Raw genomic sequence first — 10,235 nt, 5'->3', positions numbered from 1 at the left:
ATGGATAGGGCTGGGTATAGATAGGGCTGGGTATGGATAGGGCAGGGTATGGATAGGGCTGGGTATGGATAGGGCTGGGTATGGAAAGGGTTGGGTATGGATAGGGCTGGGTATGGATAGGGCTGGGTATGGATAGGAGTGGATATGGATAAGGATGAGTATGGATAGGGCTGGGTATGGATAGGGAAAGGGATGGATGGGTATGGTTGGGGCTGGGTATGGAAGTATGGGAGACTGGTATGAGTATTTAGGGTATGGATAGGGTTGGGTATGGAAGTATGGGAGGCTGGGTATGGATGGTGTGGGTATGGGACTATGGTATATGGGTATGGAAGGGGCTGGGTATGGGGGTATTGCATAAGGGAAATGGGAGAGGAGAGGAAAGGAGGAAGAGGAGGAAGAAACATGGTCCAATATAAAGAGGAAGAGGAGAAAGAGAAGGAGGAGGAAGAGAAGAAAGAGGAAAGAGGAAAGATAAGCGACGGAGGAAAAGGATAAAGGGAAGATAGATAGGTTTAGATAAAGAGGAAGAGGAAGAGGAGGAGAGAAAAGAGGGAGGAGGGTATGGAGGTATTGCATAAGGAAATGGGAGGAGGAGGAGGAGAGAGGAGGAGAAGAGGGAAGAAAGATGGGCATGGATAAAGAGGAAGAGGAACAAAGAGGAGGAGGAGGGGGAGATTGGGGACTCGGGGAAGGAAGGGGAACAGATCACATGAGACTGATGGGGAAGATGGGGAAGGAAGGGGAGGAAGGGAACTGGAGGAAGAGAGGAAGGGGTGAAGAAGAAAAAGGAAGAGGAGGAAGAGGACAAGAGGAAGGGAGGAAGAGGTTAAGAGGAATGGGGGAAGGAAGGAGAAGACAGATAGGAAGGGAGGGGTGAAGGGGGAGGAAGGGATGAACGAGGAAGGGGTCTGAGGATAGGGAGGGAAGAGGAGGAAGAGGAGGAAGGGGGAGGGTAGGGAAGGAGGGGGAAGGGGATGAAGGAGGAAGGGGTCTGGGGATAGGGAGGGAAGAGAAGGAAGAGGAAGAAGGGGGAAGAGAGGGGGGGAGGGGGTAGGGAAGGGGGTGGGGGGGTCATATGTCGTGTCCTAATATAGCTCTGGATGGAGTGTTTTAAATTAACACTCATTATTTAACGCCAGCTCCTCCTCTTCCTCCTCCTCCTCCTCCTCCTCCTTGTGGCATATGCTCTTTTTCCTTCTCCTCCTCCTCCTCTTCTCCTCTCCTCCTCCTCCTCCTCTTTTACTCCTTTGTTTTCCTCTCCTTCTTCTTCTCTCTTCCTTTTTTTGTTTTTTCATCAACCAATTTCATGTTTTCTTAATTTCTGTTATTTTTTTTTCTATTCTCTCTCTCTCTCTCTCTCTCTCTCTCTCTCTCTCTCTTGTTTTCCTCCTTCCTTCATTCAGTTTCATGTTTCCTCATTTTCCTCCTCTTCTTTTCCTTCTCTTCTTCCTCTTTTCCTCCTCTTCCTCTTCGTTTTTTTCCTTGTTTTTCCTTTTTCCTTCATTTAGTTTTGTGTTTTCCTCCTATTCCTCTTTTACCTCCTCCTCCTCTTTCTCTTCCTCCTCTTTTTTTCTGTCCTTGTTTTCTTCTTCCTCCCATTCAGTTTCACATTTGCTCTCTCTCCTCCTCCTCTTACTCTTCTTCCTCCTCTTCCTCTTCCTTATCTTCAATCCTCGTGTTCATTTCCGATTCCCTTTTACGCTTCTCTCAAATTCTATCTACCTTTTCTTCCCCTTCACTAAGTACATTTTCATCCATTCTTTCCTTATCTCCAATGTTACTGTTATCCTGTTGTTCTTCATCTCTCTCTACGTTCTCCTCCGTTTCCCAGAAGGTCTTTGCATCCTCTAACCCCACGCACACACGCACGCACACACGCATAATTTTCCTAGCTTTTCCACTCTATGTCACAACGGATATCTCATTCTTTCTATGTTTATTTTAAGTTATTTTTTTCCTTTCCCAGAATTTTCCCCCTTGCATCCTCTCCCTCACGCTCACGCACTCACGCACACACAAACACAGGCATCCTTTTCATTAGTTTCAGTGTTTATATTTTCCTCCTATGGCGTCAACTCTGGTCATAAACTATCGATTCTATCTATGTCTAAATTTCCTATCTTTTGTTTCCTAGAATTTCCCCATTGCACCCTCCACGCCCCCTCCTACAGACACCTCTCTTAGTTTTCTATATAAATTTCCTATGCTTTTTTCCTACTTTTCCGGTTCCTATCTCCTCTTCCTCTTTCTCTTCCTCCTCCTCTTCTTGTTTTTTTCCTCATTTTCCTCTTATTTTCCTTCTCTTTTTTCCTATGTCTTCTCTTCTTCTTTTTTTTCCCTTTCTCTCTCACTTCTTTTTCCTCCTCCTCCTCCTCGTTCTCTTCCTCCTCCTCTTTTTCTGTCCTTGTTTTCTTTTTCCTCTTCTCCCTCTTCTTCCTCCTTTTCCTCTTCCTCCTCATCTTTATTTCTCGTGTAACTTGCTTCTTCTCTCACTCCTTTTCCTCCTCCTCCTCTTTCTCTTCCTCCTCTTTTTCTATTCTTCTTTTTTCTCCCTTTCTCTCCCACTGTCATGAATTTTCTAAGTATGGCAGATGTCTTATTTTTCCTCCTCCTCCTCCTCACTATCGACTCCTTTATCGATGTCTAATTTTACTATCTTTTCTTTCCCAGAATTTCTCCCTTGCATCCTCAACACCATCTTCTACACACTTAGTTTTCAGTATACATTTCCTATGGGTCATCTCTCCGATTCACTGTTGACTTCATTATCTAAGTCTAATTTTACTTTCTTTCGTTTCGTTTCCCAGAATTTCTCCCTTCCATCCTTTAACGCACACACGCACACTCGTATAATTTTTTCCTAGTTTTTCTGTATATATTTCCTATGTCTCATCTCTCGCCTTCGTTATCTCGTCCTCTATACGTCTATTTTTTACGGTGATTCGTATTCAAGTACTCACCAGCATCCTCTGCCTTATAAGCATCTTTGTTGTTTAAGCTTCTCAGTTTTCCAAGTGTCGAAAATCCTCCTGCTATCTCGTTTTTTCTTTCATTACTTTACACACACACACACACACACACACACACACACACAGAAGGAAGGGAAGAAGGGAAGGGAAGGGAGGAAGAAAAAAGGAAGGAAGGAAGGAAGGAAGGATTGCATATGTTTGCTTATTCCTCTCTCTCCTTTCTTTTTCTCTCTTCCTATATCAAAATTTATCCTCCCCTTCCTTTATCTCGCTCTCTCTATCTTGACTTTCCTCCTTTCCTCTTTTTTTCCTCCCTTTTCCTAAAGTTTAAATTCTCTCCATTGTTATTTCTATCATTATCTTCTTCATTTCCTTTCCTTTCTTCCTCAGTTTTCCTTAGCATCAAAATTTATCCTCCCCTTCCTTTATCTCGCTCTCTCTATCTTTAGTTTCCCCCTTTCCTCTTTTTTTCCTCCCTTTTCCTAAAGTTTAAATTCTCTCCATCGTTGTTTCTATCATTGCTTTCTTCCTTTCCTTTCCTTTCTTCCTCAGTTTTCCTTAGCATCAAAATTTATCCTCTCCTTCCCTTATCTCGTTCTCTCTATCATTCCTTTCTTTCCTTTCCTTTTTCCTTCGTTTTCCTTTAGTGTCGATTATCTCCTTCAGCTATTTCGTTCTTTCTTTCTTTACTTTCCTCCTTTCCCTTCCTCTTCTTCCTCAGTTTTCCTATGGCGTCAAACATTTCCTTCATCTGCTTCGTTCTTTCTGTCAGTACTTTCTTCTCCTCTCTTCCTCTTCCTCAGTTTTTCAGTAGCGTCAAAAGTCACCTTGTTCTATATAGTTTTCTTATAGTATTGCTTTCCTCTATATCTAAGCTTGTTCATCTCTCTCTCTTCTCTCATCTTGTCCATCTTCCTCGTAGAACTGCACCCCGTCATTCCACTTAAAAAATTTCCCTGCTCTGTCATCGCGTCTGAGTTGTTAAAGTCTACGGTAGTTATGCGATGTTTTCCGTAACGCTTCCTCAACCAAAATCAAAACAATGCAGATCAAATATATGGGTGAATAAGGATGTAGATGAAAAGTTAAGGAAATGAAAAAGACAAGTGAATAAATATATGAAAAAGTTATCGAGACACATACGAAGAATTTCCTTACCTCAAAAACTCCCTCTGGTTTAGTTAAATTACGTATCGCGATGGAGGATTTGAGGAAGAGCAACCGTTGAGCGCAAGCCTTGACGAGCACCACCAGACAGACGGAGACGCTAGCGAGGGAAAAAAAATATAAAACATAGCGAATAGGACATGAATCACCCATAACACACACACACACACACACACACACACACACACACACACACACACACACACACACTATATCTGGGTTTGAGGGTACTCTATACATATTAACATACAGTACAAACACTCCCGTACACACACACACACACACACACACACACACACACACACACACAAGGTTTCTGAGTCTATACACGATACTGCCGAGTCTAAGAATACGCAACACTCTTATATAAAACAATAGACGACTGAATCCCTCTCTCTCCCGTCTCAAGTCCATCTGCCTCCATACCTCTTATTGGGTTCTCGTGTCTCCTACAGGGCTAAAAGGGAGAAAGGGAACAAGGAGAACAAGGGAGAGAGAGAGAGTAGGGAGAAGGAATTAAAGAAGTAGGAGAAAGGGGGTGGAGAAGGAGGGAATAAGGAGAAAAGAACAAGATAACAATGAGAACGAGAGAGAAGAGAGGGAAGGAAGGGAGGAAAAGGGGGATGGAGGACAAGGGGAGTTATTCAAAGTTTAAGGGAGAATAAGAGAGGAAAGGGACAGTTAAGGGAAGGAAAGGGAGGAATGAAGGAAGGGAAGCAAAGGGAGGAACAGAAGAGAAGGGGAAGGAGATTGAGGGAAGGAGAGAAAAGGGAAGGAGAGAAGGGAGAGAGAGAAGGGAAGAAGAGAGAGGGGGGGAGTTTGGTATGTGAAGGAGAAGGGAAGAGAGGGGAAGAAGGGAGGGGAGAGGCATTTGGTATATGATCTAACACACACACACACACACACACACACACACACACACACACACACTATAGACGGTGAAACAGAAGACAAGGGAAGCTTTATACAGGGGAGGAACAAGCGTGGAACTGTTGAAAGGAGGAGGAGGAGGAGGAGGAGGAAGAAGAAGAAGAAGAAGAAGTAAAGAAAAAAAAAAAAAAACTAATGAATACGAGACAATAAAAGGTAATATAAGGTAAAGTTAGAGCCATACGATATTGCTGCGCGTTGCCTCGGTGTTCATCTCCGTCACATTATCCTTTCCCAACAACAAAACAGAAAACAAAGAAAAAAAAAGAAGAAAAAAAACAGCCGTGCAACAAGGGCGAGATAAAAGGATACCGCCGTGGGTGAGGAAGGAGGAGGAGGAGGAGGAGGAGGAGAGGACGACAGGAAATAAAGATAAGAAATATGACGAAGAGATAAGGAGTTAGTTATATTGCCTATTACTCCTCCTCCTCCTCCTCCACACACACACACACACACACACACACACACACACACACACACACACACACACACACCTCTTAATGAGCCAATAGGATTTCTGTTGCCTGCATTTCCATACTTCCATGTTTCCTCCTCCTCCTTCTCCTCCTCCTCCTCCTGTCTCTATCTCCGCCTTCTCTGTGTTATCTTCATCGCATGTGTTCTAGATGAAAGCATTAACGCCTACGCCAAAGATAACAACAATAACAACAACGAAAACAACAAAGAAGGAAGAAGAGAAGAAGATGGAAAGGAAGGAAGGAAGGAAGGAAGAGAGGAAAGAAGGACGGGAGCAAGGAAGGAAAGAAGGAAGAAAGGAAGGATTGCAGGTCAGTGGAAAGAAGGAAGGAAGGAAAGAAGGAAGAAAGGAAAGAAGGAAGGAAGGAAGGAAATAATGAAGGAAGGAAGGATTAAATAATGTGTTAAGTGTAAATGCTATAGACACCTTCATTTCAACACTCTCTCTCTCTCTCTCTCTCTCTCTCTCTCTCTCTCTCTCTCTCTCTCTCTCTCTCTCTCTCTCTCTCTCTCTCTCTCTCTCTCTCTCTCTCTCTCTCTCTCTCTCTCTCTCTCTCTCTCTCTCTCTCTCTCTCTCTCTCTGGCTTGTGAACCATTAATATTATTGGTCGATCTTTGGTCATTTTTGTGTCCTTTCTATTAGGCCTATTTCTCTCTCCTCACAACCGTATTCATTCCCTCACAACCGTATTCAATTCCCTCACAACCGTATTCAATTCCCTCACAACCGTATTCAATATGTCCTTGCGACAAGGCATCGTCCCTTCAGATTGGAAAAAGGCTAACGTGACACCGATTTTCAAGAAAGGAGACAAAAAAGTACCAGGTAATTACAGGCCCATTAGTCTAACTTCGGTTGTAGGTAAGCTACTTGAGGGCATAATTAGAGACAAAATTGTGAATTACCTTGAAAGCCACTCATTGATTGGGGACTCACAACATGGCTTCCGAAACAAAAGATCCTGCCTATCAAACCTATTAACCTTTTATAACGACCTCTTCACTGTTTATGACGTAACCAAATCACTGGACGTAGTCTATCTTGATTTCCAGAAAGCGTTTGATAAAGTCCCGCATCATAAATTACTTTACAAATTAAAGCAAATAGGTATTGACGGTCAAGTAAACCGATGGATCGCGAATTGGTTGAGCAACAGACAACAAAGAGTAGTGATTGACGGATTTAACTCAGAGTGGGCGCCTGTCACTAGTGGCGTCCCTCAGGGCTCGGTCCTGGCCCAGTGCTCTTCATTATTTACATCAACGACGTGGATGTTGGACTCAATAACCGCATTAGTAAATTTGCAGACGACACAAAGATTGGCAACTCGGTTCTCACTGACGAAGACAGGCAAAGCCTCCAAGAGGATTTGCACAAAATTTCAGCTTGGTCGGATAGATGGGAGATGCCCTTTAACGTAGACAAGTGCCAGGTCCTTCAAGTTGGAACGAGGAATAAGAAGTTCGAATACGAAATGCGCGGCGTTAAACTCAAAAGCGTTCAATGCGTCAAAGACTTGGGGTCAAAATCGCGTCAAACCTCAAATTCTCACAGCAATGCATCGATGCAGCAAATAAAGCGAACAGAATGTTGGGCTTCATTAAAAGAAACTTTGTATTCAAGAATAAAGATGTAATACTCCTGCTCTACAACAGTTTAGTCAGACCCCACTTGGAATATGCGGTACAGTTTTGGTCTCCCACCATGCAAAGGATATTGCTAAATTAGAAGGTGTTCAGCGTCGGGCAACGAAAATGATCCCTTCCTTGCGCAACAAATCCTACGAAGAAAGGCTTTCTACCTTAACATGTTCTCTTGAGAAACGTCGCCTCCGAGGAAAACTGATCGAATGTTTTAAAATACTTAATGGTTTCACGAATGTAGACAGATCAACATTGTTTATGATCGATGACACTTTGCGCACGAGGAACAATGGCGTAAAACTCAGATGTAGACAAGTAAATTCAGACTGCACCAAATTTTTCTTCACCAACGTTGTAGTGCGAGAATGGAATCAGCTTCCACCGTCAGTGGTCCAGTGTAACACGATTGACTCCTTCAAAAATAAGCTCGACCGTCACTTCCTTCAACTTAATATCAACTAGAGTAGAAATGCAACGTTTTGGAGTCTTCTGATTAATGTAAAATCACTTAGGTTTAAGGACAGACCACCAAGTCTGGACCATGGGTCTGTGGTCTGATTTTCTCTGTATATCTATAAATCTCTCTCTCTCTCTCTCTCTCTCTCTCTCTCTCTCTCTCTCTCTCTCTCTCTCTCTCTCTCTCTCTCTCTCTCTCTCTCTCTCTCTCTCTCTCTCTCTCTCTCTCTCTCTCTTTGTCCTCTTTCTTTCCCCTCTCCACCCGGCTTCCTTTTCTTCCTCTCTCCCTACTTCCTTCTCTCCCTCTTTCTCTCTCCCTTCCTTCTTTTCTCTCTTCTCTTTCCCTAATTCCTCATTTTTTCTTACTTCTTTTCTCTCTTTCCTTCCATCTCCCTATTTTCCTCATTTTATTTCTTATTTTCTTTTCGCTTTTCCGTCCTTTCCCTTCTCTCCCCTTCCTTTCCTCTCTTTTCCTCATTCTTTTTCTTATTTTCTTTCCCCTGCTTCCTTCCTTCTTTCCCTCCCTCTACATCTATCGTCTTTGTCTCCCTGTCCCTCTCTCCCTCCCACTCTCTCTATTCATCTCTCGCCACTGTCTGTCCGCACTAATACATTTTCCTTCTCGTTTTCTCTCTTTTTGGCGAACAGAAGCCGCGTTTTCTTTGTTTTGGCCCAATCGTCACATCCTGTTTATGGGTCAGCCAAAGGGGGTCAAGGGGAGAGACAGGAGAGAGGGGGAGGGGGCAGATTATAATATGGGTACCTAGTATGGAGAATGAAAGGGAAGAGAAGGTAGTTGGCGTGGACTAGGTTTGAGTCCCCACCGAATCACGCTTAATTTTCAATGCATCGAAGAGTGGCGGAAGATTGCCCACATGCTGTCCGAATCTTCTATCAACCTTATTATTAACTTCAGCGACTTCGGTCAAGAGGAACACCGGGGGTCAGCATGGGTCAAGTAGCCACTATACATAAAATTAGCCTGCACCACTAACGGGCCCCTCAAGAAAGCCTACCGGCGCTATGCAGGCAGCACAAAAAATAAAGTAGAAGGAGGAGGAGTTAATGAATGAATGATAATAAGAAGAAGGAGACGAAGTAAACAAAAAGAAATGAAAAATAAGAGAAAGAAAATAATATTGTGGGTGGCGTGGATGATGAAGGTGATACTGATAATGGTAGTGATGATCATAATGGGTGATGATGATGATGGTGATGATGGCAGAGGAAAAAGAAGACAGTAGGTACAGTTGCTTGCCCTAAAAGTGTCATTAACCCTCCCTCCTCCTCCTCCTCCTCCTCTGATGCCCTCCATATTATTTCCTTTCCCTTCCTTTTGCCCCTTCCTCTTCTTTTCTTCTTCCTCCTCTTCCTCCTCCTCCTCCTCCTCCTCCTTCCCTACCATTTCCTTTCTCTTCCCTTTTGCGCCATTCTCTCTATTTTTCTTCCTCTCCGGAACTTCCTTCCTTTTTTTTCTCTCCAAGTGCAATATCTTTTTCCTTCCTTCCTTCCTTCCTCTTCCTTTCCCTTATCATCTGGCACGCCCTCTACTCCTTTCTCTTCCTCTTCCTCCTTCGCCTTCCTCTTTTTTTCTTCCTCTCCAATATGCCTCTCTTCCTCCCTTTCTTCTTCTTCCTCCTCCTTCTCTTCCCCTTCGTTCCTCTTCCTTCTTCGTCATCCTATATTTTTCCCTCCCCTTCTTTTTTTTTCTCTTTTCAAATGCATTACTCTTTTTTTTCTTCCTCTTCCTCTTCTCCTCTGACATCTTTTATTTCTTCATCTCTTCCTCTTCCTTCTTCGTCATCCTCTTTATTTTTCTTCCTCTCCAGTGCCTTTCTTCCTCCTTCCTTCTTTTCCTTTTCTTTATTTCTTTCTTCCTCTTCCCCTTTCTCATCTTCTGACGCCTCCGATTTCTCTCTCTCTCTCTCTCTCTCTCTCTCTCTCTCTCTCTCTCTCTCTCTCCAGTACTTTCCTTCCCTCCTGTATTTTTTCCTCATTATTTTCCTTTTTCCTCCTTTTCCTCCTTCTCAAATGCTTTTTATTCACCTTTCTTCCTCTTCCTTATTCGTTATCCTCTCCATTTTCCTTCCTCTCCCTTGCTTCCTTTCCCTCTTTTTCTTAATTTTCCTTCCTTCTTCTCTTCCTCTTCCTTCTCCGTCATTCTATTTTTCTTCCCCTCGTGTGCCTTCCTTCCTTCCTTCCTTCCTTCCCTCTTCAAACACATTGCCCTTTTTATTCTGTCTCCTCTTCCTCCTTCTCCTCCTCTTCCCTCTCTTCCTCCTCCTCCTCCTCCTCCCTTCCGCTATCTCGCGCGCTTAATCTAATGAGAAAGTATCGCTATTATGACGTCGACGCATCAGCTTACTTCCGAGAGAGAGAGAGAGAGAGAGAGAGAGAGAGAGAGAGAGAGAGAGAGAGAGAGAGAGAGAGAGAGAGAGAGAGAGAGAGAGAGAGAGAGAATGGCATTGAGTGACTTGCAGCTTAATTACTATCAATCATATCAAACTAATTATACATGTTTTGGTTCGTGTTAATAATCTTGCAGACTGATTGAGGTTCTCTTGTTAGGAATTATGAGACATGTTTCTT

Source organism: Eriocheir sinensis, chromosome 68 (genome assembly GCF_024679095.1).
Source record: "Eriocheir sinensis breed Jianghai 21 chromosome 68, ASM2467909v1, whole genome shotgun sequence".
Classification (NCBI taxonomy): Eukaryota; Metazoa; Arthropoda; class Malacostraca; order Decapoda; family Varunidae; genus Eriocheir; species Eriocheir sinensis.
The sequence above is the reverse complement of the archived record's forward strand: the minus strand, read 5'-3'. Positions refer to the sequence as shown.